Source organism: Ursus maritimus, unplaced genomic scaffold (assembly GCF_017311325.1).
Source record: "Ursus maritimus isolate PB19 unplaced genomic scaffold, ASM1731132v1 scaffold_2, whole genome shotgun sequence".
In the NCBI taxonomy this organism is placed as follows: Eukaryota; Metazoa; Chordata; class Mammalia; order Carnivora; family Ursidae; genus Ursus; species Ursus maritimus.
The window spans coordinates 96,164,913-96,192,120 of record NW_024424452.1 but is presented as its reverse complement, the minus strand read 5'-3'; the positions used below and the strand labels follow the sequence as shown (position 1 = coordinate 96,192,120).

The window sequence follows — 27,208 nt, the reverse complement described above, 5'->3', positions numbered from 1 at the left end:
TTGACTAGAGTGAAATATTTATTCAGGTGGGGAGGCAGGAACGGACTCTTCACAGAAAGAGAACTCAACAGCGACCCCTGAGAGCATCCGCGGCACCTCCCGCATTTCGGCAACATGCGACCAGACCTCGGATACATTAAAGCCCTTTGCTTTTCAAAGTACAGTCAGGTCTCTCTTACCTCTGCAGTAAGGGATCATAAATGCAGTTAAAGAAGTTAGTGAAAAGCACGAGATCGTCCTTCCCCTCTCTCTGCCCATCCGTCCTCCAGGAAAGCACGGGCGGCTGCTCACCAGAGTCGGCGCGAGGCTTCGAGGCCGCTGCTTTTCCCCCTACATCATAACCGATTTCAAATGGTGCTAGACAAAAACAGACTCTGAACACCAGGAGAAATCGGTCAGCCTGTGTAAGAGATGGGTCCGGTGGTGCTCCTGGGGGTCCTGCCCTCGACCGTGCAGGTGGCGAGTCTCAGTCCAGCCGCACGGCCACAGCCGCTGAACGTCCCGGGGCGTCCAGAGCAGGTGCGGCGCTGACGCGAATGGGACCATCCTCCGGGGACACAGCCTCACCCCTCCCCTGGTACAGTCGAGCCCCGCATGGCCCCATCGCTGCGCTCCAAGGCCCAATGGGCAGGTGAGCCCCGGGGGCTGCTGCAAGCTGGCAGCCCCTCTGCCCCTGCTCAGACGCAGAGGCTCTTTTAACCGCCACCCCCTCCCCAGCCCACATACGCTGGGGTGCACTCTCCTTTGCAAGGCCTTCCTTTCTTGAGCCGGCTCAGGCGGCGGGGAGGTGGCGGGTGCCCGGCCCCCCCACAGAAGCTCTTCAGCAGGTGGCCCTTTGCTGCGCTGCAATTCTTACTCCTAAAACACTGATTTCAAATGGTGCTAGATACAAAGATGGAAAAATCTAAGCCACCATGTGAAACCAGCTTCCAGAAGAAGAGGATCTCATTGAAGAAAGAAGGAAGACACCATCGGAAGACCCAGGCCCCGCCCCGAGGAGGGAGGGAGGCCTTCTTGCGGTTCCACTTGTGAGGTGACATCACCATCCGTGAGAAAGGCCCAGCGAAGAGCTCCCCGGTGGTGCTCGAGGACGCTGGTGTCGCAGCGGAGGCTTCGCACACCCGGTAGCGATACACAACTCAGGAAGTCTCCTTAGTGCTGTTTAATTCCACAATTGGTCCTACCAGAGTATTATCTATAGGATGAAATCAAGTCTCCCAGAGCTGTTATTAAAATGCATCGAGAGCTTCATTAGCACTGCCCTGCTTTATAAAATATTTCACAGTATGCAGTTTTCCGATCCTATCTCACGTCACCAGGAAACAAGCCCCCTATCTGCCCATGAGGTTCTAGCCACTACGCACAGGGGTGTTTCATGCGGACCTGGGCAACCCTTCCATGCGCCCTGCTCAGAAAGAGCTGCGGCTCCTCCTTCCCTGCCTTATGTAAGGCTCAGAACCTTGGCAATCTTATTTATCCTCGGCTGTGACACAAAAAAATGGGGTGTCCTAAAACAGTGTTAAGTAGATAATCCTCTAACATGAGAACGGAGTGGTGTGTTGTTTTCAGAATTTGTCTGAAAATAAGATTTGCATCCTGTGTTCACATTAGATTTCCCATCTCCTAAATGCATCGGTTTCGGTTGTCTGAACGCTGAGAAGACATGTCTGTATTTCCCCGGGATGCCCCAACCAGGGAAAGAGGAGACAGAGTGGAACGTGTACCTTGCGGGCTCCCCACCAGCTTGGTGGGCCTCCAGATTCAGGCCTGTCTCCACTGTGGCTCCTGGAAAGAGCAGCTACTCCAGGAAAGAGGAGGAAATGAAGTCTGAACACTGAGATGTGCTCTTTAACTGCGTCGGCCCCGGGAAGCACGTACTATTCCCTGCTTGCGGGAAAAGCTGCCCCTTAACGTGCACGGTGACTTGCCCACGGTCACGCAACTACTACATGGTGCAACCCCAGAGCTAGCTCCACGGTCTCTGTTTCTGCCCCTCGGCCCATGGGGCCTCTCCCCGGCTGGCCTATCATCTCATTCTGTTCTTGAACTCAACTGTGAGCAAGGCTGGGGGCCGGGGGTGGTCCTAGGCAATGCTTCTGCATGGATGTGACTGACAACACATTTCACTTGGGTTGAGACAGGAGCCCAGCTGGGTCTGCAGGGGGCCCAGTGCTCTGAGCTGGCTTGCTGTGTCCTTCTGCACCCAGAGCATGGCTGGGGGGGTTGGGGAGAGGCGCTGGAGATGAACCGCCCACAAGGCCTGTGATGGACTCCAGATTCTGACCCCAGCACTGGGCTCGGAGCCCAGGGCCTTTGCACGGCCTCAGCCACTGACAGGAGAACAGGGCAGTGGCTCTGATCAAGGACACCGGCCATCAACAGCTGGGTCCCAGGAAGCAGGTAACTTCCAGGGTGATAAGGTCAAGAAGTAGGTGGTAAATGAGTCATTTTCAGAGGGTCCTATAGAATGAGGGTGTCAGAGCTCTACATTTGGTCTTTCTCAGCTTTTCAAAAGCCTTTGACTCCAGCTGAACTCTTCCTTCTTAGGAACTTCCAACAGCCAGTATCCACAGAACCTTTCCTAATGTGTTGTCACACAGGTGTTTTTCAGTGATCCAGAGGGCCCCCTTCCTTCCCCAGCAGGCCTCTGCATACACTGCTCCCTTTTTCTGGAACATTCTCTGTCCACCTTCCCAGAGCTACCAACCATCAACCCTCCCCCAGGTAATGTAGGTCACCTGAGTCTTTCCCCAGGTGAGCCAGGCGTTGGGTTACACCCTCTCACAGCACCTAGTTCTTGTCCTTCGGGACGCACGTATGTCACGTGGTCATCAGGGTGCTTAATGACTGTCTCTCCTGCATCAGCCCAGAGTTCGGGGGGGGGGGCTGGCACATGACAGGGGAGCAACTGTTACTGAGGGAACTAAGGGCCATGACCCAGAGTTCGGGCTCGCAGCACCTGAGTTCTACGACACTCAGTTCTCGGAGGAAGAGAGACATCATTCCTAACACATCACCATAAACACTCAAACACAAGAAGAGGAGAAGAAAGTCATCTTAGTACCAAAACCTTTTGCCCCTCCAACCCCACTGGATACAAGAGTCCATGCAGGTCTCAGGACCCTCAAAAGAACCAGGCTTCTCTCACAAAGTCTGCCGAGCAATGACTCACTTACCTGAAGCCAGCTGGTATTTTTGTTCCTTAGCGGGGTGTAGCTGGAAGGGGCTCGCTCTCCCTGGCACCCAGCTCGATGGCCACCTGGATCTGTAAGAGGGCAGCCTGGGGAAGCCCCAATCGGCCAGGGCTCTGCTGTCAAAGGCGAATGGTGATCGACCCAGCCTGGCCTACTGGCCCCATGCAAACTGGCCAGTGGGAAGGGTTTGGTGGGCTGTCTGGGAAGGAAAACCGCCCAGCTGGAGGGGTGGCTATGTCAGCCCTGGGAGGTGCCACCACGCAGGAAGAGGGTTTGGGAAGCACACTGCGGCCCCCATCCATTCCTGTGCAGACATTCCATATGGAGGTTTTTCCACCCCCTCATGCCTAGGACACTCCTCTGCCCGGGCAGGGACCGAGGGTGGAGGAAAGGTCACCACACAGTGAATCAGAACACAGTGGCTGTAATTCCTGCTCGGCCAGACTCTGAGAGCAGGGGCCTGCACTTCCCTGGAACGGACCTCAGTTCTTCTAAAAAGAAGGACGGCTCACGAGGACCGGTCTCAGGGTATTCAAATGCTCCAGGGCTGGGACAGGAAACAGGACAGAAGCAGGGACAGCGTGAAGCAGGACCACAGTGACCTGGACAGGCTGCATTTTGTCTAAAGGCATGCAGATCAGAAACATTAAAAAAAAAAAATCAACAAAACTCTGTGCGGGCCAAACAAAAACATCTGAGGGTTAAAGAGACAGAATTCGTGGGCCATGGGGTAAAGAACAGTCTGGAGATTGCAAAGAGAGCTTCTACTGCGTTCTAGAAATGATGCTGTCTGGGTCTTTTAAAGTCCTAAAAATCGCATGCCAGGCATGGTGCCCACAAATAACATGGGAGGCAAACGGGAAGGAGAGGAGGAATCCTGGTTTATCAGATCCATAAGCAAACCCACGAAGCCAAGAGACACGCACCCCAGGGAAGCTGATGCTGCCGGCTCGTTCTGTTACCACGACGTGTTCAAATCCAGAACGCTGGGAAGGTTCCCGAGGCAGCAGCTTCTCCCTCCGACCGGGCTGGGTGCTGAGTCACGGCTACTTACACGACTGACGCCAGCTCCAGCCAGCACGGGGGAGGGGCGCCGGAAGCGGAGCCCAGATCGCAGTCTTCCTGCCACCCGGAATGCTGGTTTCGAGGCTCCTGGCAGTGAGGAAGAGTCACCTTGGTGAGAGATGGGCCTGGGGAAGACCCTTTTGAAGATGGGGGCCATTCTGCCTCGCAGACGGTCCTAGCCCATTGTATGTGCGAAAGGAGCAGCCCGGCCCAGCTTCCTGTCACTCGGCCCCAGGCCAGAGTCAGTGTCCCGGACATTTTGTCTTGCGCTGTCAGGGTGGGGCCTGGTGCCAACTAGCTGTGGTTAATGAATCAGAGGAAAGGGTGATAAAATGAAGGGTATGTGTATGGGGGGCCGAGGAGGAGGAGAACGTGGAGCTGGCTGTTTTCCTGGCCGCTCAGGCCGCACCCCAATCCCCCCCCCACCAGAGGAGGGCTCAGCACCCAGGCATCAGAGCACTTCTCAGACCCTGGATCCTGAAGTGAGACTAACATGCTCGAGACCCGCTGAGCCCCTCACATGCCTGTGGAGGTAACAGGGCAAGAGGTCACAGCCTTCTCCGCTCACGTGGGCCCAGCATCAGCAACTCTGGTTTTCCCTGGGGCAGGTGTACGGAGGCCTAAGTACTCAGGAAGCTGCTTTCCACAAAGTTTGGTTCTCTGTCCCTTCCTCAACACCACAGATGAAGACCTAAATCTGGAAATCTCCCAGATTCAGTGCAGGCCCAGGGTCAGAATGGCTGGCTGGCTGGGTGGGATGCCCTGGGAAGCTGTGGGGTGTGGGGGGCAGCAGGAGACAGTGGGGAGCACAGAGAAGGACGAGCGATGGAGCAGCGATGGAAGCATGGGGGCCCCCACATCTCCCCAGAGAGTGGCTTAGCTCAGGCAGGGGAGGATGGGCCCAGCCCTGAACTGCTTCCCACGAGAGGAAAAGCCAGCACGCCTACAGCCCGTTACACAAACACAATGCCCACCACCTGGTTCACGGGTCCACACAACCTCCAACCAAAGGCTATTTTCCCCTCATCACTCCCAAACCATGTGCTCAAAGCAGCCAAGATGAATGTGGCAGTGAATCTTCAGTCTCAGGTAAATCGAACCGGGCAGGCTGGAGGGAGATGCCCCGAGCCCAGCTTCCCCTCCCCCAGGCGGAGCTGGGTCACCCACTCCCTCAATGGCCAAGAGTAACCAGCAGACGCAGTATCCCACCAGGCCCCCCACTCACAGGACCCTGGGCCTGCCTGGAGCCTCCTGGGCTCTGTAGCTCAGCCCTCGCTCCTCCTGGACGGAAAGCAACCCCCACGCCCCCGCAGGCACCAGGACCCTCAGCCTCCCTGGAGCACGGCCCCCCATAGGCGCCAGGACGCTGGGGGCAGACCCATGACATGGTTCCACTTTCCTAGTTGGGGGCAGGAAGGCTGGGCACACAGAGGGTATGTCCAGAGTCCAAAGCCAACCCGGGGCACCTTTCCTGCCTGCCTCCCTTGCAGCTGGCCGGCTGGTGGCTGTGCCTACACGGCTGGGCCAGCCTTGTTCTGTTATCGGGGCCTGGCCTGCCAGTCTCAGGACCTGGAACAGAGAGTGGTGGGAGGAGGCAGGAGGAGGGAGGGTGAAGGGAAGGGAGGCGGTTGGGGGGGGGAGGAAGTTTCACAGTCTAGCACACTCCCATCAGATCAGAGAGAGGGGAACACGTACAACTTCCCCTTTTCGGGAGCTTCTCTACCCCTGCTTTTGTTTCGGTTCCTTCCCCTCTGAACTAAGGATGGCTCGGCTGGTGGGCTGGGCTGGGCAGGGGCAGGCGCCCAGGTACCCGGCCAACTGGGCCCTCGCCCGGCTCCATCCTGGGCCTGGCAGGCTCCCTCGGCTGTTACCCAGCATGCCCTTCTCCTTGTCAGGGAGGCCTCACCCTCTTGTTTTCGAAGTTTTATAACAGTATTGTTTGTTGTCCAGCAGATTAAATTCTTTTGGAGGCTGGAGGGTGGAGGCGGGGGCGTTGAGGGAGAGAGAGGAGAGAGAGGAGCGAGGGAGAGAAAATACAAACAACTTTCACTAGGGCCAAAGAGTTCCTCTCTGGACACAGAGTTCACCTGCCTTGGAGAGAGGCCAGTGTCCAGGAGCATGGGTTCCTTTCCCCTCTGTCCCTGTTTCTCTCTGTCATCCTCACCTAGCAGGATGACATGGGGTCTTCGACTTTCAAGGCCACTACTCAGGGTTCAAGCTGAAAAGAAGAGAGAGCTAATAGTGCTGGGGGTGGGGGATTCATGCCTGAGCCAACCCCACCCCAAACAGAAGGCATGACGTGGGGCTGAGCTGGGCCGAGCAAAGATGCCCTGGATCTCCTCTCCTCAGGGCTCCGGATGACCCGCTCCAGGACGAGGTGGAGAGGAGATTTCTCGGGGCTGCTGCCCCATCTCAGAGATGGCTCTCCTCTGCAGTGAGCCTGTGGTCTGTTCACATTTGAAATAAAAGTGGTACATTCGATAATGTCAGAGACCCTGGAAGAATGGTACCCCAAGGAGATAGGAACACAAGTGCACAAATAGTTACGTGTTCCTAAGGATTGTGTGACAGTGGGAAAGAAGAAAGAGAGGGGACAGAACAGCAATATAAAATAAGCATGATCTTACAGACGGGCGGGCCCAGGAAAGGTCCCTAACCTGTCAGGACTTCAGACGCTAAATCTGCAGACAGGAATTACACAAAAGGACATACGACTCTCCAGATGAAAGCAACCCTGATTCAGCCATTAACCGGTTTATTTTAGACTTTGGGGTTCCCAATAAACAGCATGCACATGTGAACCCACGTGTGCCTTCGGAACGGCAGGCAGTGCAGAGGTTCCCAGAGCTGCGGACCTGCCTCGAGACGGTCCTCTTCCATCTCCCCCCTCCGCCCCCCCAGCAAGCCCCATCTGTCCCTGCCTCCTGGCCCACCCGCCAACTCCTTCACAGCTCCCTCGGGCTGGGGGAATCAGCAAGGGTAGATGGTGGCGGTGGTTCACACACAGGGTTAGAGCAACTCAGGGCTCCTTCTGGACAGCGATGGGGGACAACGTGGCTTTCTCTTTTTCACTTACAAATAATATCAATCCTAGAGGGTCAGTTCCAGAAGTTCTCTCTGCACGACGAAACAAGGTTAGAGCTCCAGGCCCGATGCCCCCACCCAGGTCAGGCTTGCCTCTGAGGCGGAAAGAAAAGACGGAGCCTACTCTAGGTCCTGGCACCCAAAGCTCGTGCTGTTCCAGGGACGGTCTCAGAGTCCCACAGACTTGGGACGGGAGGGACCTTGTCAGGGACATCCAGTCCCTCTTCTCAGATAAAGAGGCTCTGTGTTTCTTTGGGAGCCCTCAGCAAACGGGCCCCCACAGTTCTCCCTGAGGTCCGGCCCAGATCACCTCCCTGCTACAGGTTCTGTCTCCTCCTTCCCACCCTCAGGGAGAGCAGAAAGATCTGGGTGCTGTATGACAAATCTTCACACAAAACTTATCAAAGGCTTTGTCCAGGAAAACAACGGCCCCGCGGATTCCCCACGACAGGGCTTCTCTGAGAGCCAAGCCTGCATCTACGGAATACAAGCGGACAGATATTCGCACGCTGCCACTCTGTCCGACCCCAGTGCTTCGAGATGCAGGCCCCGGGACAGCCTAAACCATCATGTGTTAATGTGCCCTAAATAAAAACGAACACTTCTCTGCCCCTTCGTACAGGCCCTGGGTCTCTCTGAATAAAGGCCACTCGGAGGGCCGCACGGCCGACGACGTGCAGTCTGAGCTGTGCCTCAACTGTCCTCATGAAGAGTGGGCTTCCACTCAGGATCCGGGAACACTGCCGCCTAGGCCTACTATTCCCACTCTATCAGGAAGCAATATCCAGAGCTGAAGCCGTGGGCCCCAATATCTCACACTGTCCGTTAGCCAGTTCTCCCAGGGGCTGTATGTACACAAGCCGGCAAATAGATAACACGCATGCCACGCCCCTGCTGGGCAAAGCTCTGGGCCTACCTTACCCGTCTGCTGGGAAAAATCTCACAGATCCCACAGGGAAGCCTCATTTCTAAGTGGCTACTTGGTCAAAACAGGACTATATGCCCATGCATGAAGTGCCCTACAAATGTGTCGGAATGGTTTGAGAAGCAGTGCGTAATTCCAGAAGCTTCCAAATGTAGGAAGTCTCACCAGAAACACATGGTGAATGGCTGGCTTCCTGGCCAAGGAGTGCAAGCCAGGTTTCACAAGAGCTCCAAGAAGCTGAAAGAATCCGAGAACAGGAGAACCTGGACATTCTGAGGCTCCCTTCCCCATTCATGTGTAAAAGGGAGATCTGCGACCTACAGAGATCAAGTCAGCTGCCCAAGACCCCTCCCCATCCCTGCCCCACTGGTCAGTTGAACAACAACTAAAACCCAAGGAAATGACATCTGGAGTCGAGGAACCTGGGTGGGTGATCCAAACTCGACAGGTACAAGCAAGTGGATCCTGGCAGGGCTGTCTGTGGCTCAGTTTCAATGACGGTGGGGATCCCACCACCTACCCTCACAGGCAGTGTGAGGACCAAATGAGCCAGCAAATCTGAAAAGAGCTGCAGAACATTGTGTGGCATGCAGCAAGACGTTGGTCACCAATCCCTTCGGCTCCTGCCTCAATCCTGGCCCCAAGCCCTGTTTGCCACACCAGTCTGGGGGACGGAGGTGTTGGCTCTCAGCTACGAGGCCCAGGTAAGAAGAGTTCAGCAAAACAGCACGCGGAGGGTATCTTGAAATGTTGCTAATTTTAAAACTCTGTGTTCTGTTTGGCGGACTGTGCAGTGGGTGCCTGCAGCCCCAGAGGCCCCCCACCCACGCAGCCTCGGAGCAGCGCTGGATGCTGGACGCTGGGGACAAAGGTCGCCATGGCCCCGGGCTGGCCTGCGAGGGTCTGGGACCCTGAGCTTGCCTGCATGTGCTTTAGTTTTGCTACCTTTTAAAGAGTGACTCAAGACTAAAAAGCCAAAATGGAACGGTAGCTTGGAGATATTTTTGTTTTTGTTTTTTTTCTTTTCACCCATCTTCCCCCCACCCCCGCTTTTTTAAAAAAAAAAAAAAAAAGAAGGGCTTCAACAACCACATGAGAAAAGATGGTTAAATATAAAGGAAAACTTCCTGACAGCAAGGGGCACAGATCCTGAGCAGGGAAGGCCTGGGACACAGGACCCGCAGTCCCATGTTCTCTCCAGGATTTAGGGCCAGAAAGGACAGAACTTCTTGCCTAGAGCACGGGGGCATCTCAAGCCAGCCCCTGGGGCTCAGAGAGCCCCCAGCAGCTCCCACACAGCCCGTCTCCAGACAAGCCCCTGTGTNGGAGCCGGAGGCCACATCCTCTGTCACCTGGATAACCTTCACCAGCCACTTTCACGCATTCTCTGGCCGCTTCCCGCTCACTCCCGGGGTGGGGGGGGGGTGTCCCTGGAAAACTGTCTCCATCCGCCTCCCCTACTTGATGGTGACAGCATCTCTTCAGAAGACGAGACTGTAGCTGTTCTCAGGCTTCTAAGAAATACCTCCACAAACATCCAGGCAGCCCTCACGTCAGAGCTGGCAGCTACCTTCAGAAAGATTCTGGTTCAACTCCCTCATTTTATAAATAACGAAACTGAGTCCCAAAGAGGTAAAAGTGAGTAAGGTTTTACCAAGGGAGCCGGGGTCAGAACGTGGGCCTGCTGAGTCTTCTACCCACAACCACACCCCAAGACCCACACCTCATCCTTGTACGACATCAGCAACCCGCCCCGCCCCCCAGCAGCAGGTGGCAGTCTCTGAGGTCCAGGTGGGCCAGGCTTCGACCACGGGGCCCAAGAGGGAGGAATCACATGGCCAGACTCACCACGAGACCTGCTTCTACCTGATAAACAAGCCCTGAGCCCAGCAGCTGCACACACTGGAAACACCTCCAGCCACCAACCCGCCTCAACCTCTCAAGACCCAGCTCGTCCAAGCCTCCGGCACAAGGGGACTTCTCCTCCCTCTCCTGCCCCCGTCCCTTCGCTATTTGGAGGATGCTGGAACCACATGGCAGGAGACGCTGGGCTGACTTCCGCCTCCAGCAGGCACCTACTTTACCAGTGACCTGGTGAAGACTTAACCCGAGCGTTCCCGTCTGTGTGGACGAGAGCGGTGCACCGCGACGAGGCTGAGGCAGAGACGCCAGCTGGCACCTGGGGAGGGTGGCTGATGGAAAAACCTTCATCTGCTGATGACCAGAGGCCTGACGTCTACTGCCAGCTTGATCCCTGACTCACTGCAAGTCCCCGTGAGCTGTGGGGACCTAGGGTGAGTTTCTAGCTGTCAGGAGAAGAGAGGGGTCAGCAACTGTAGCAATATGAACTCTGGGCGCTCTACCAGTATGGCTTCCCCCGCCTCTTAAATTCCCTCCTTGAGCACCATCTGGATCCCTGGGTCCTTCTAATGTGTGTGGGTGTCCCCCTTTCCATCTATGTCTCCTTTACATATTTCCCAATTCCCTGTCTCACCATCATGAATGACCTCCCCCCACAGCCGGAAGTACACCTCGCAAGAGCAGAAACTTGGTTTTGTTGAGCCCTGCACCCGCGGCACCCCGGATGGGTGTTTGGAGAAGGGCTGTATTCGCCATGCTCAGCCCCGCCTCCCCAGAGAGGGATGTGGCGGCGGCGTCTCCACTGCCTGCCACGTTCCCCGTTTCCCGTTCCCCGAGATACCTGGCCTCTCACTCTGGTTACCATCCGTTCTGCTGGCTGCCTCATCTCAGACGGTCTTAGCTCCCCAAAATGCCTGACTTCGGCCCAAGAGGGTGAAGAAAAAGTACAGGCTTTGGAATCCAAAGTGCCCGGGTTTAAATCTCGGCAATCCCAGGGGCCAAGTGCGTGATGTTAGTGAAGTCACCTAGTACGGACAGCTTCTTTAACCGGAGAAGGGAAGGAATACCTACTTCACGTAGTTGCTTTAGGATGAAATCAGAAGCAAAGGGAGACCCTTAACAAAGGTCAGTTCCCTTCCCTGGAACTGTGCACTGGGACTGAGAACACTGATGCCCGTCTCACACCCTCACGCCTCATTCCGGACCCTGACCTGGGCTCCATGAACACACAGGCCCCTTCCAGGCCGCAGCGGCCACGCTGGCTGAACACGAGACACATACCCCCCTCCACCACCGCCCACCTCCTGGCCCTGATCCTGCGGCTGGATGTTGCACAACCGTTTCCCGAGTTCTTCTCTCCATCCCCAGGCCCCTGCTCTCTCCTGCCCAGGCTCCACACTCCTGCATCAGGCTCTGCTCAGACCCTGGGGCCTGGAGGTGTTCTGTGGCTTTATCAGCTCATGAGCAGCTCCTGCGGAAGGAGCCAGCAAGAAACCAAACCCAGCCTCTGCTTTCTTCACAGACACTCCAAGGCCCAGAAAAGCAAAGCAAAATGAGGGCCTCCCACGGACAGCCGGCTAGTGGAAAAGGCAGTATCTCTTACATATCTCACAGCGAGGCAACGTGCCCAAAACAGTGGCCAGCACGAGGTACACATCCTCTCTAGAGCTGGGGCGGCAGCCTCGGAGGCCGTCGTGCCAGGGGACAGAGCCAAGATATGCATTAAACAATTCACAGCCCTGACCAGACCAGGATTCAGTGGAACAGAGAAGGTGCTGACCAATCAGGTCCCCTGGTAGGGCCCCTCCCCAACACCTCCCGGCCAAGCCGCACCAGCACAGCTCCAGCGCCACCAGCTCGGTTAACCTCTGCTGGACCCCAGATGGAAAGGCCCCACACTGCCTCCTGGCTCCCAGATGCAGGGCTTCAAAGGTTGAGAACCAAGTGCCAGAGAGGCCTGGTCCCCCTCTCAGGGGACGCCAACTGTTCTACCGGCTTGGCTTGTGACACATAATGCCCGTGTCCTGTCAGTGGAAGCCAGGCTGGTAAGCAGGGAGGAAAGAACTAAATGAGGAACAAGAAAAGGAAAATCAACAGGGAACGGCCACCCCCAATTCTGGAAACACCAGAGGCCCCAGAGACAACCACATCACAGGGAGCCAGACCAACCTTCCCTCTGCTTCCTGCTCTCGTTATCTCAATCCCGCCAAGGGCAGGGCAGGGCTGTGAATGGGAGCGGCGGTGACCCCGAGCAAGGCCCAGGGCTGCACGGCACAGACGGCACAGACGGGAGCAGAGGCTCCCGAGCACGGCCGGCAGCCCCATCTGGCCCCGGCCCTGCAGCCGCCACTGGCCAGATTCTAGCCGATACATCTTGAGGGACTTGGCCGACTCCTCCTCATCTCCCCAGCTGCACCAAAGCTGATCTCTCCTCTTTATTCATGTTCCAGGTCCAACACCCCCAGCCATCCCTCCCTACGTGACTGCTGGAGGGGCTGAGACTTGTCAAATTCCTTTAGGGAAGAGACACCGGACTCTTCCCAACAGCCCTGGATGCCTCACTCGGTGAGGACCTCAGGCTGCTCACAGCCAACTCAGAGACTCATCTCAGAGAAAGAGAAGAGAAGATGAAACACTGACAGGCAGAATTCACCAGTCCTTCCGGGACAATGGTGGGAGGGGGGTTGGGAGACATCCATGAGACAGGAGCAGAGGTGGGATTCCACGGGCGCCTCCGGAAATTAGCCAAGTGCATCATAAAACTGCCCAGCACCGTCCCTTTTATCCTGAGACCCCAGACAAATCTGCTGTCGGCTAATTCCAACGTGACCCTGCTCACCCAGAACGCTGCAGGAGTGCAGTCCATAGGGGATATTCGCTGGTAGGGAGCGTGGCGAGCGCCTACCGTCTGCTTGCTGAGCTGTCTCCAGAATGCCACAGACCTCCCCAGTGCTGCCGACCACCACCATTTTTAATCACCGTTGCTGTTACTGGGACCAGCATCAAGTGAGGCAAAAAGAAAGATTTCTACGGGAACTGCTTGGAGGCGCTTTGCAATGCTTACTAGGCCCTGAATTTTTTTTTTTTTTAAGGTGAAGGCAATACGGACCTAGAGGAAGAAAGTGATTCACTCAAACAAAACCCCCCAAAACAACGCTCCCCCCCAAGTAGAGCAAGAGCCCTGAAGTCCAGCGCCAAGTCCACAGTCTAAAGTCCAACGAGTCTAAAGGTGTCTCGAGTAAAATCGACCACCCACTGGGGTACACAAGGAAGGAAACACCCGCAGGCTCCCGGCACCTAAGGGGCTCTAACCCAGAACCTCATGCAGGAGGTTGGGGGCCAAGGACACTTCCGGGCCAGTCACCCTGGGAGGCCCAACTGCCCTGCCAACTGCCACACCCAGCAACGCTTCCCAGCCATCCCCCCACATGCCGCAGCTGGATCACTTGGATGGGCCCTTCCCCCAGGCCCTTGCTGGTTACTAACCCCATTCACAGAAGAGCCAGGAGTAGAATGGAAAGAAGAGGGCATTGTTTGGGAGATTCTGAATGGAGACGTTTGAGGATTCCCTACTGACTAAGGAAAATGGTCACCACGAGAAGGGAAGGGGGCTAGGGGAAGGCCAGAAGAGGCGGCCCGCACCTGACTTACCTGGGAGGCAGGAAGGGGTTAAATCCCATTTTCTCACAGCATCTGGTTTCCAATAAGCAGCCTGGAGATGGTTCACTGACAAGACCGGATCCTGTCCCCATCAGCAGGCACTTGGAGTCACAGAACCACAACCCTGGTGGCTCTGCAGTGCCTAGCGTGGAGGCCACTATCCATCCCGTCGTGCCCTCCACCACCCAGCACGACATGCGCAGTCACCCCCAATTCCTCCCGAGGACTGCTGACTAACGGTAGATTTCCCCGAAAGCCCCAACAGCGGGTGAGGGCGGAGAGCAGACACAGATCCCGGATGCCTTAGCCACGTCTGCTGTCACGGAGCCTAAAGAAAGTCAAAGGAAGGAGGAGGAAGGGGTAGAGGAGGGCAGGGAAGACAAGAGGTCCAAAAGAAGCATGAGAGGTCAAAAGACATCCTTGGGCGAAGCAAGGCAAACAGGAAACCAAGAAGACATGCAGAAGGCTGGTGGGTGACACAGGCCACCCCATGCCGTTGGCCACATTTTGAACGTCTAGCCTGTCCTACTCCAAGCCCCCAGATTCATCGAGAATCATCAGCCCGCCCTGGCCCTCATCCCACATCAGACCTTCTGATCTATCAGCGTCTGAAAGAAGGAAAAGGAAAGAAAGCTTGGCATTCCGGAACCAGACACAGACACACAGCCCTTCCTGGAACGAAAGGCCCCTTGGAGATGATGGCTCACACTCTCGAGGTTCCGGTTCCCTGGGAGAAGGGCTCCTCTCCCGCAGGGGAGGGCAGACATGTCCGATAAGAATTGCTTAGCACAATGCTATATATAGTCTAGGTTCCTAGCGGCCTAGAGATTTGGAGCTAGAACTTGGCAGAGAACCACGCGAGATGCTGGCAAGGACCGTCCTCCCCCAGCCAGCCAGCTGAGAGCCTCACCTCCCTGCCGGGGGCAGTGAGGGCAAGCAGGGCCCTTCCCGTCGGCCCATTAATAACACTGCACTGAGGGGCATGGGCTTCCGGCTCCGTTTGAGGGAAAATCGACTTCTCCTGAACGTGAGGGCGACACGCGGGGGCTAAACACTGAGATCTAGTCTCTCCGCAGCTCTCCAACAGACTAGAAAATCGATCTCGGACTCTGCTGGACGACCAGGGGCAGGGGTCTGCGGGGAAAGGAAGGAGAAGGCACAGCAGCTGGGTGGGTTCAATGAACATCTATCGCTTCCGATGTTTGCAGAAATGAGAGAATGCAGACGCATACTTACTGCAAAGAGCCACACGGACAGCCATCTCCTTTTTTTGTTGTTCCTAGTAAATGCAAACGGGTCCTTCTATTTGGCCGTATGATGGCTGTCTTCTGCACACCAGCTCCGTCCTCAGCTTAGCCTGAGTCTCCAAGAGGCTGTCACCTACTCATGGAGCTCAACTCCTCTGAGTTCTCTGTGGGGAAGAAGCGAAAAGACGACAGGTAGACTTGGCTCTTAGGGCCAACCAACCAAGCAATGAATTGCGCAGGCCCCGATCAGGGTCCCGTGTGGCGCTAATATGTGGCCCTTGGACCATGGCCCTCAGCTGCTGCTCACCAGCCAACGGCAGAAACAAGACAAGGCTGGGCCCTTCGTCCTGAAGAAAGGCCAGTCCCCGTGGGCACTGGGTCTCATCAAGGAGGGCCTACCACCTCTTTTGGAAAACAAATCTGAGAGACAACAGAACTCTCTGAAGTCCAGAATCTGGGCTTTCATCATATGCACAGCTTCTGGACAAAGACACAAAGGATCTAACATCCACATACATACAATTTTTTTTAGGTCAAGTTGCTGTCTATTCAGGCTCAAAAACACATGACACAAAGGAGCTGGGGCTGCCTCTGCACTCTGGGCAGGGACAGCTGCTCCTGTCCTTTGCCCTGCGTACCTCTCCACTGCGACCTCAGCCAGGTCTCCCTGTTCCCTCTGGCTCCCAAGGCCCCAAAGCCACTCCCTGAAAAGATCCCACATGAGTCATGCCGGGAGGTCCTTGGGGAGAGGAAGAGGTGCTCAGTGACAAACGTCAGTGCGAAGCATCATCTACAGGAAAGCGTGAGCCTAAAAAATGGCACAAGGGTGGTACACAGGCAGGGTGGTCCCAGGCCATGCCGTCCCTCAATCCCTACCTACAAGTTGTTTGCTTCTCTGTCTCCAGCCATGGCCGAGGGAGAGCGAGCAGGAGAGAAGGGAAGCCAGATGCGGAGGATAATGGTTTGCCTGTGATTCAGTGGCCACGGAGGTCCAGGTCTCTCTTGCTCCCGAGAAGGCATGGTTGGGCACGGTTGGGCACGGCTGGGCACGGTTGGGCGGGGCCGGGCGGGCGGGGCAAGGGGAGAATGTCACGCGCACTTGGCGCAATGCTGCAGATTCAAGAAAAGCCTAGAACCCTGAGCCGCCATGATGACGCACATATATACAGGGAGAAAGGTCAAGGACTCAAGGCCCATTATTTCTCCTAAGAAGGAACTGAGGAAGATGAAAGGGGAGAAGAGAAGTTTGATTTGGGACAATAAGGAAAGGGGAGGCTAAAGCAGGCTGCCCAAGAGCTGGCCTTCAGCTCGAGACTGGTGATGTGGACCCACCATCTCCATGTGACGCGAGCAGAGGACACTTAAGACGCCACATCCCCATGATGGGCACTTACTCCTGGGGCTGCGGAATGCCAGGGTTCACTAAAGACTGCCAGGCCCACCCGACCCGAGATGAGACTCACCCTCTATCCAAGGCAATAGGCCACGGTGAGAAATCCCAGAGGGTTTTCTGGCCCTGAGAAGATGCTTCTTGTTGGGGACGAGTGAGTGGAGCTTGAAAAGTGACTCCGCTTGCCAAGCGCATAATAATAATAACACAAGCAGTTGCATTTTCTGTTCGGTTTCTAAAATTCAAGAGTCCACAGAGCGCCATTGGGATACCTGGTGTCACCCCCACCCGATGCCCAGAAGTGGTCTTTTCTGCCAAGCCCTTTCCGAAAATGACCCCAGCCCCAGGGTCAGCTCCAAGCCCTGACAAGCTGTTTTTGCTGCTTTCATGTTGACAGAACGTCCTGGCCACTCGGCTGAGCGCTCCATCTCCCAGCTCCCGACACACTGAGTCATCATCCAAAGAGGAAAAAAACAACAAAGCAGTCGTCACCAGGGTCCCCACTGCCGTCGGCTGACGACTCATGGGCTGTCGTCACTCTCTGCTCTGCAGCCCCGGAATTGGTGACGAGGGGCTTCAGGGTGCCCAACTCCCCTCCCACGGGATGCAACGGCGTCAGGAAGCCGGCAGCCACCGCTGCCATTCAGAAAGAAGGGAAACCAACCTGGCAGCACCAGTCTCCCAGGAAGGACCACTGGTTAACCCTCACTCTGCCACCACCTGCCCTGTCCTCATGGCTCTGCTCCCACGGCGCTGCCCTGACGCAGACGTTAGAGGGGTCTTTACTCCAGGTGGGGGAAAGGCACCACGTCGTCAGCTTCAGGTGCGTACTGCCTGCTTACCTCCTCCCTTGCCTCTGCTGCTGCTACCACGCAAGCTCCCTTCCCCCCATTCCTTCTCCAGCCACCTGCTATGTTCCCTTCCTAGGGCCCTGATAAGACAGCTGGGCCGGGGAAAGGGAGGTGCATCACTTTCTGCCGGGATCCTATCTGCTTGGCAATATTTTAGGCACTTCTGTGTAGTAGATTCTAGTGGCTCCCTGTCGCTGACTGAGGTCACGAAACCTTAGAGAAACCACCCAGCAAGACGAGGCGGGGTCAAGATGCAAACCGAGGGCCGTCCAACTGCAAGGGCTCGGCTCCCTGCCTTGTATGATACCCACCGATTCTGCGTTCTGGAGCTCACGCTGCTCTGAAGGTGCTACAACCATCCCACCTCCTCCTCCTCCCCTGGGAGGAAGGTGACCAGGGTAACTGAGGTTTGTTAATCCACCAACTGCAGCTACCAGAAAGAGAGAGAAAAAAAAAAAAAAAAGCCATCATCTTGCGTGAACCTGACCGCAAAGGAAGAGGAGAAAGTTAACGAGGTAGCAGGAAGGGCAGCACAGAATGACTAAGAGACCCAGACCTCGGGTGCAGGAAGGTCGGCCACCCAAACCTCCATATGGCATTAGGGATGTACAAAATTCCTTAAATAGACACGTTTTGGGGATCTACGTCGTAAGAGGTATTTTGCAGACACTGAGAACTGACAGGTAAAAAAAAAAAAAAAAAAAAAGCAAAGGCTTTGGGAGAATAGGGGTTCTAATCATGAGCAGAACACTTACCAGCCATGGGACGCTCCTCGCAGCGTTGTCGTAAGCAATACAGGAAATAAACTCGGAGAAAGAGCCGGACCTGTACCTGCCAAAGAAAAGGCACCAGATAGGTAAGTGTTTTCCTTCTTTGTTCCCCGGCCTCTTGGAGCTCACCATCTAACAGGGGACGTAAGACTTAGACACAAAGAGCCAGAAAACAACCAAAGTAGCACCCGAGAAGGATGAAGTGTATGAGAGCTTGGCCGGAGGGAGCGAGGGGTGGTTACGAGGGCTGCTTCTCGCGAAGGGGATCTGCAAAGGTCCACGGAGGACGGCGGCGCTGCCGCAGGTGGGTGCGGAAGAGCCAAAGAGTCATGGAAAATACCAGTGGTGCAAACAGAGAGATCGGATAAGCAAGAAAAAGTAAGTTGCCTGGTTTTGCTGGAATACGTGGTCTACCTGGGAAAACGCAGAGAAGTCAGACTGAATAGGAGAGCTAAGGCTGGTTACAGACAGCCTTCGGCATTGTGCTAAAGGGAAGGAATTTTACTCTGGAAACGATGAGAAACCATTTTAAATTTCTAAGCAAGAAAAGACAAGATGGCCGCTGCACGCAGAAGGGCCTGGAAAGGAGAGGGACGGGCAGCAGGGAGCCTCACTGGAGGACTACAGCTGGAACCATGGCACTAGCAGGGGGCATGACGAGGAGCAGAGAAGAAAAACAATAAAAAGGGAGGGCCATCGAACAAATCTGCCTTGGACCACCCCCCTCCCGTCCCCATAGAGAGACTGCCAGAGACAGAGCCTATTTGGGGAACACAAACCACAGGTCCGACACATCTCAGATGAGCAGCCGTGTCTCTGCCTTCACTCTCCCCCCAAAAAACTCAGCTTTTCCTCTGGACTGCTTTAAGCCTCAAGCCGATGAGGCCATGGGAGACCCAGGCCTTCTGTGAGCAACGCCCACCCTCCGGCCAAGCCCAGAGCCTGGCTGGTAGAACCCCCACCCAAGGCTGAGTCCGAGGGTGGGACTGGGCGGTCCCGGCCCTGGGGCCACCTCCACTGCGGCAGCCACCACCGTGCCCGCCTCTGCTGCGTTTTGCCCCCCCTCCCCTCCTCCGTCATAGCCCCCGCCCCCCGCCCACTCTGCGGAACTGGCACAGCAGGACCAGAAAAACCAACGCCACCATGTCGGAGACCAGCAGAAATGCTTCCAAAATGGCAGCCTTAGGAGAAAAAGGACTCCAAAAATATTATCAACCCACCCAAGGAAAGGGAAGCCCGTGACAAGGGGAATGAACTGTCAACCACCTCCCAACTGGGCGCCCCCCCACCCTTCCTCACTCTTACAATTGTCACATCTTTCCCGTCAGAAACTTCCACTCAAAACCCAGAGAGCATAAGAGGGCAAGAAGGGTATCACCCCATGCCCCCGAGAGGTCCTGGGGGCGCTGGGTGACACAGGGCATCCAGAAGGACATTCTGCGTTCCATACCCCAAGAAGGGGGACAGCAGCCCATTTCCGTCTTCAAACCTAGCTCCTGTCACTGACTGGACAAGAACTGACCCTCCGAGGCAGCGAAGTCTTCCACTGCTCCCAACCAGACCCTCCCCAGCTCCGTGGGCCCTGGGGAACCAGGAGGCAGGGTTGCAAAGAAAGGCCGAGAAGGCACAGCCGTGCCTCCGTTATGTAATAAGAAGGGCGGTGCTGTCCTAGGCCGGCGACCCAGGGCGCACTGCGTTCCCGGATGCGCAGTCACTGGCGGGGGCCACTGCGCAAGGCGCAGAGCTCAGAAACCCCCTCCCCACAAACATGAGACCTGCCACAAGGACCCGATGGGGAGCCAGGACCCTGATTTTTCCAAGTCTCCCTCCCCCAGCCACAGGCGAACAGCCTGCTGCCCTAGTTTTGCTCTTACTCTCCTCACTCCCCAGAATGACAAACCCTTCTAACCTGGGACCTCCAAACCTCTCGTGGCCCAGTGGCTTTCCCGGAAATCCCACCAAATACGCAGTTTCCGAGCAACATCCTGGGGTCGGGTCCCATCCTCACCTTTCCCAGCACCAGGGAGCAGCAGCTTCCAGAAGGCAGGTCCTTCCCACACTGGGCTCAGCTCTGGACAGCCCCGTCAATGCAAATCTCTGGTCCCCGGGGAGTAGCCCAGAGGCAGCAGGAAGCCCATGGTGGTGGCAGTGTCAGCAGCAGCAGCTCTGTCCTACCTTGCCCGTGCATTTCCAGGGGAGCCAAGAATTTATTTTGCCGCAACACTGAGGTGTGGCAGATTGAAAATTCCCTCTTCCGACACCAAACTAAAGGACAAATATTTCTTTCCAGTTTGGTCGACCCTCTGCGCACCCATCTCTCCAACCCTTCCTCCTTCAAAAAAAAGTTTGGGGAACCCTGAGCGCCTCTTCCTTAGAGTGCATGAAATAAAAAAGGCTTAAGAGGAGGCTTCAACCGGTCAGTCAAAAGCAGGCACAGACACAGGAGCATACGCACACCCCTAAACAGATTTTAGAAAGCTGCTGGGCTTCTCCCCCCTCCCCTTTAAGCAAGTGAAATGCAAATTCAGATTTGATACCCTGCCCTCAACCAATCAAAAAAAGGTTTTCACCTGCCATTGGCCCACCCACCAATCAGAAGAAATGTCTGGAGTGAGAGCCCTCCCCTGGCCAATGGAAGGCCAGCTCAGTCACTTAGTTAATGATGCAGCAGTACAAGGAAGGCCATCACATGTGAACTGGAAAGGTGCCAACATGGAGACACAGAGAGCGCAAGGTAAACAACTTTCCAACGCCAAAAGGATGACATTTAATCTCTAAATGCTAGCTTCCCTTCTCAGCTCATCCTTAACCCCTCTCAGCTGGCCCTACAGATGCCGAGAGCCTCACTACCTGTCCCCCTGGAGCTCCTAACAAGATGCAACAGTGACTGCGTCACCATTCCCCACTTTTCCCAACTACGCAGTGACAAACCTACCAGCTTTACCCCACTCTCCCAACCTACGCCCCATCCTGCCCACCTGCTCCCCACCAGCCCCAGGTGCCCAGGGCCGAACATTTCAAGAAGGCAACCCCTGGAAAACTGTGCCTTTCACCTTCTTCCCAGCACCTCTCTCTCCCCACTCCCTACCTTCACCTAAGAATCGCATGGACGGACAGACAGACGCTGACACCCAAACAACCTGGAAAACCAGTCTGTCTGTCTGTCTGTCCAACAGAAGGAAATGGGGGCAAAGGCTGGGAGGTCAGGTGGGACGCCAGGGACAGCTTGCTCCTCTCTCCTCTACCCCGGTCAGGCTTGAGCAGCTGACACTAAGAGAAAAGAAATTAAAGTGGAAAAAAAAAAAAAAAACCTCTCTCAGAGAAAAAAATAGCAAAAAGCAAGAAAGAAGGTGAGAAAGACAGAGCACCCACAAACGCAGAGACATCGCCCCCGATCCCAGCAAATACGTACGTGGGGAAAGAAGGGGGTTACGCCATCAAGTCCTGAAGCCCGTCGGACCACCCATCGTCGCCTGCGCAGACCCAAATCTCGGTCTGGCCGTAGGGTGCCGCAGTCCCGAATGTTCCAGAAATCGGTCCCGTTAAACCTTCCACCATCGCCCCGCAACCTCTTGCTACCACCCCTGCCCCCCACCACCACCCACCTCCCCCCCGCGGGAACCGCCCGTGCCACCTTGCGTGTCATCTCCTTAGCCCGGGCTACCCAGAGGCCTCCAGCCCCCGACAGATTTCTGAACGCTTGGCAAGTGAGCTGGCAGAACCTGGTGCCCGGTGTTGCTATGACTTGTTTCTTGATTTCTCTCTCTCTCTCTGCTGCAGCACGGCTGTTGCTAGCAGACCTATCGACGGAGCGCTCTCTCTCTCTCCTCTCTCTCTCTCAGCTCTGTGACGCAGATCTAAATTCTCCAGTCTGCTCCTTGTGTTGCAAGAGCAGAACTGCAGCTTTTCCCCTGGAGAGCCGGAGGGCAGTGCCAAGGCTGGTCAAACAAGGCAAAAAAAAAAAAAAAAAAAAAGTTGGGCCTACACTCCACTTCCCCGGCCACACTTTTCAGCCCAATTTTTTACCCCATACACCTCACTGCTCTGGGGCAGAGAGGGCCTGGTCCCTGCGGGCTCGCGCCTTCCCGGAGGACTTCCCAGCCACCAGACTAGCTTAACTCTTTGAGTGACAGCACCCAGAACCCAGACAGGGCTGTCCCACACTAAATGTTGCCTCATCTTTTCTTGAACCATTTGAGCTTCTCCCACACAGGAGAATACGATGGCCCGCACCCTGACACCACCATCCTATTAACTCTTTCTGCCACAGATGCGTCCAGAACGACGACCATTGCTGACTTGCGTTGTTTTCTGCTTTTTTGGCCACGCACCAGGACCTTTTTCTCCCTGGCATTTCCTAAGGACCAAAAGTGTGATTCAAACGTTGCCTGCTTACCCCACGAACGCTATCCTTTTATCGGGGCAGGAGCTGGAGAAACCTCATTGAACGGCAGCCTGAAGAATCCAGAATAAAACCAGTCTGGATCCTGATACTTGCCGGGCTCAGGATTTTAGGGCCTCGCTGGAAATGTCCGATCACTTCTCGAAAGGCACTTAGGCCACTCAGTCCCAGAGATTCAGGTTGCTGAGTCATTTGTTCCCAAGAAGATCCTCTGACAACATGAAAAGCAGCAAAACAGAGCAGCGGCCAAGCCTGGACCTGGAGTGGCCAACGGCTGGGTTCTTCTCCCCGGGGTGGGCAGCCCGGCGAGACAAGCAATGGCCAGCTCCCCCCACGGCCCCTGTGACGGTGGCGTGAGGCCTGCCCACACCTGGAAACTCTCACGGGGACGGGGCTTTCCCACCAGCGCTCTGAAGGCCGGCTGGGGTTGTTTTTGGATACGGACAGGTCCCTGCTGCAGCTAAGCACATAGCTCCCAACATTTTCCTAACCCCAGACCCAGAAATGTTTCCAGAGCAGCTTGGAAGCCAACTCACCAGACCCTGCATACCCAGAAAGACCCAGGGAATCTCAGGTCCCCAACACCACTATGTCCACAGAATGCAGACCCGCAATGGTTTCTGACGACCAGTGGCGCCACGTGAGCCTAGACGTGACCAGAAGTGAGCGATACACACAGGTCCTGGGATAGCTGACTCATAAGGTATATCACATCAAGAACCTTGCGACTTTCGGGAAAGGGACTTGAGAACGAGACCAGGCAGCCACCTTGTCCTGCACCGCGCTTCCCAAGCAGCCTTCTTCGGGCAACTACTCAGGGCCAAGGTTTCACCCCGCAGAAAGAAGACCACTTGGAAGACGACCGTGGCACTCCACGGGTTTAAAAGAAGCCCAGAGCATCTGTGCCAGGCTCCCAGCAGGGGGGAAAGTGCTTCAAATTCACACCTTCTGGGCTCCGGGGTAGTGCATGCCAATAAAGAAGTCACCTACTGGTCTGATGACCAAAGGAATGTGGCCTTGATGGCACTAAAGCAAGTCCCTCGGAATGGTCCTCTGCCTACTTAAATACCGTTTGCCGTAGTTTCCTTTTCCATGGAAGAAAAACATGCCTAAGTTCATGTCAGGACATTCCTGATTTATCCAAGAGCCCAGGATCAAATAAACAAAGGGCTCTGAGCTCTGCCAGGGAGCCTCCTGCTTCAGGAGGGAGAACCAGAGGGAAGTAGGGCTCGGCAGAGTTGGCCCATCACCCCATGAACTTGGTGAATGACGTGGCTGCTCACTGCCATGGCGATGGAGATGTCATGGGTGGGTGGAAGTGAGAGAGAAGAGGCAAATAAGTTATGAGAGACAGAGCAAGGAGCAAGTGAGGGTCAGAGGAGGGCCATACGCAGCCACGGAATTTACCGCCAGAGGCTGACTGTGGCCTCCAACCATGGCACAACGGAGCTTGAGTCCGTGCAGAGAAAGGTCCCCATTTCAGGGACTCAGCTGGGCCCTAGTCTGACTTGCATAGCGTCAGGACGGCGCTCTGTTTGGGGAGGCTTTGTTTCGTTTCGCTTTTCTTCTAAGTCTTTGCGTTTTCTTCCCATGACCGTGTTACTCTTCTTACAATTTTCCTAGGATTGGAACAGTCATTTTCGGTGCCTCCGTCCCTGCTCTTGGTCTTTCCTCTATTAACCTGATTCTGCGCGATGCCCACCACAGAAAAGCCCGAATAGGATGACCAGGAAGCAGAAATGAATTCAGTTCTAAAAACACGGGAGGATGTTTACTTAGCAAGCACGCTCGCGTCTACAAGGAAGTTTTACAGGGCGCTGCATGCAGTGTTTGGTTTCAGGGGGTAAAGATAACTTCTGAGCGAGGAGAAGGTGCTGGCTCCTTCCGTCCACCCCGTGAGGCCCGGGGCGGCTGGGCCACGGCAAACTTGAAAAGGCAGGGCTTCACCTCGAGCCCAGCAGGTCCCCGGCTCCCTTTGGCTCCTCCACAGCGACAGGCCCAGGAAGCTACGCACACTCGACAGACCACGTGAGCTCTCTGTGGCCTCTGACTGATCTGGGTCAAAACTACGAAATGCCAAAAATGAAGAATTATTTTCTTTACAGGGAACGAGCTGAACTTTTACCCAGTCCTTGTCCAGGGTGTGGAATGCAATCACTCTGTTCACCGCCACAAACTCTGGTTCGGTGGGCATCCGCCAGGAAAGCAGGCTTAGTGCAGGCCTCTGTCCTCGCCTCTCCACATTCGGGCCTACTTTACAGGGCCTGGAGCTTTCAGCAGAAAAGAAACTGTTTTTCTCAAGACAGGGTAGCTGTGTAGGGGGCGGACCTCAAACTCCATGCAAGTGTCTAGGGCCAGAGTAGGTGTTCTAGATAAACTGACAGGTGGGCCACAGTGAGACACTGTTTCGGTTTACCACCTGGGAGGGAGCAGACAACAGGCACCCAGTGGTCCCAGAGGTAAACCACTGATCAGGTACCTTCTAGGTGCTAAGCCAATACACAGCACAGGAGAAGACCCAGACCGTCACCCTAAGACCTAGCCATGCCAGTTGAGGACACTTATCAGCATTCCCAAACCAGTACTTTTGGTATTTTGAAAATCTGCTCTTTAAAAGCTGGAATTCATTTTCCCATTGAAATAACATTAAACATACCGGTTGGGTTCCCAGGCTAGCCCACTTGACCCACTTCAGGCAGTCACAAACCCCAATGCCTTTGGGGTCTAGGCGGTTAATAAAGGCGTGAAGCAGGTTGAGGGGCCTGTGCCAAGCAGAAGGAGTGTACCATCCTCACCAGCAGCCCACCCCAGCCCTGCCTGCTTGAGGCCATCTGTGAATGGAGGCCACCAGGAGCCCACATTGTCCGGTTTTTCGGGCGAAGGCAGAATTCCAGACTTAACATTAAACTTTCAGTTTTTAAACACTGTCAAAAACTTTTAAAAGTCAAAACATACCTGCAGAGCTTCCAACTTGTTTTCTTTGTGATCATGTATCCAAAATACGATACGTTTGCCACGAAAAAGATGGGAGCAAGCACTGCCAGAGGGAGGGTTTAAATAAAATAAAGGAAGGAAGACTATAATCGCAGAGTGCTTTACCTCACAGATGCCGCTACTGGAGAGAGAAAAGTGGGAGAAATCTCAGCCTTCAGGTCAGTGGTCGTCAACCTGCCCTATGTGGAGGGCTATGAATGGAAGGGTGCTTTAGGATTATTTTTAAATATACATGATATCATGAAAGAGCTAGTATCTGGGGGCGGGGGGAAAGGGGCAGAGGGAGATGGAGAGATTCTTAAGCAGGCTCCACGCCCAGCGCGGAGTCTGACACAGGCTTGATCTCATAACCCTGAGATCATAAGCTGAGCCGAAAGCAAGAGTCGGACACTTAACCGAACGGGCCACCCAGGCATCCCTAAAGCTCTAGAATTGTACCTCATCCTGATTCCCCAGAAGGACAAGAGAGTCCTTCCAATACCCTGGCCCTCTCTCCCACTTACAAGTTGCTACTCTGCTCGTCATCAAAAGAGTCTGTCAGGGCTTTGTCAGTAAAATTGGAAGCGATCACCAAGGCACAGAACCCTCCAAGAACAACACGACGACCAAGGCATCGTCTAGCCTCACCCTGGTTCACTAACTCCCATCCCACCTTTGGAGGACTCAGCAGAATATAACGGAGATGAAATCTCCCTCGAGGTAACTCACGACTAGCCTCCAGTCTCTGCTTTGCCTCAGGACCCCACAGAACAGTCCCCCAAACACGTTCAGGTATTTCAGGATTACTTTTACCACCACAAGTTTTTAGGGCGAAACAAGGAGGTACAAAAAAGGGAAATGAAAAAAGAGGTTGGGGGGGGGCGTGGGGAGGAAGAAGCCGGAGAGAAATATTCTTAAAATAGCTGATCAAAAGTTAACAACCCAAAGGAAAAGAGGAAGAGACTTATGTATTACGTCTTCATGAGAAAGGAGGCACTTGTGGCTGAATGAACAGCTGAGTGTGTCAGGACATGTAAAAGGAAGGGCCCACAGTCCACACACAAGGGAAATGTCAGAAAGAGCCACGGGATTAAAGAGTTCCCAAGGCCAGCCACCAGGTTGTGCCAATGATCTGGGACAAAAGGGTTGAAACCTGGAACCAGGAGAGGAAAACCACCCAGCTCATAGCCCTAGACATATGGGACATTCTTTTGCCCATTTTGAGGGCAGGGGTTCTTTTTCTTGTGGATTTTTTGGAGTCTTTGCACATTCTGGGTACAAATCCACTTGCCAGTTATAGGTGTTACATGTGTCTTTTGATGATCCGAAGTTTCTCATGTTCATGTCATCCAACTTATCAATCTTTCCCTTTACAGCTTGTGCTTTTGGTGTCTTCCTAAGAAATGTATGGCTACCTCAAGGTTATGAAGATATTCTGCGTCGTCTCGTAGATGGAGTTTTACTTTGTCTTAACCCACACATGTAGAGGGATGATCTCTCTGGAATCTACTCTTGTGTATGAAGTGAGGTGGGGTCAAGATTCACTTCTTTCCTCATGGAAACCCAACGGTCCCAGCACTGGTTATTAAAATGACTGTCATTCTCTCCTGCGCAGCAGAGCCTCCTATGTCATCAGTCAGGTGTCCAGATACATACAGGTCTGTTTCTGGGCTCCCTGTCCCAACTCCTTTGGTCAGAAATAAGACAGACAAATAGGTCCATTATTGTATCACAGAGCACTAAACTTAAATCGGGCGATTTCAACCTGAGGATGTGCCAACAAGTAA

The 27,208-nt window shown here is 54.8% G+C and overlaps 2 long non-coding RNA genes across 3 annotated transcripts; one reads left to right on the top strand and one right to left on the bottom strand.

Annotated features, from left to right (window-relative positions):
• On the bottom strand, positions 1–22,244 carry LOC103672495. Of its 2 annotated transcripts, XR_005836406.1 has the most exons (5): positions 20,055–22,244; positions 18,032–18,107; positions 15,025–17,706; positions 13,780–14,922; positions 1–4,346 (listed from the first exon to the last, which is right to left on the bottom strand). It is a non-coding gene; the product is annotated as an uncharacterized LOC103672495 (long non-coding RNA). The 2 variants fall into 2 exon arrangements; XR_005836405.1 differs by having other exon boundaries at positions 18,032–22,244.
• LOC121104035 lies at positions 4,273–27,026 on the top strand. Its single transcript, XR_005836407.1, has 3 exons — positions 4,273–4,371; positions 16,823–17,248; positions 26,798–27,026. It is a non-coding gene; the product is annotated as an uncharacterized LOC121104035 (long non-coding RNA).
• The last annotated feature ends 182 nt before the right edge of the window (positions 27,027–27,208 follow it).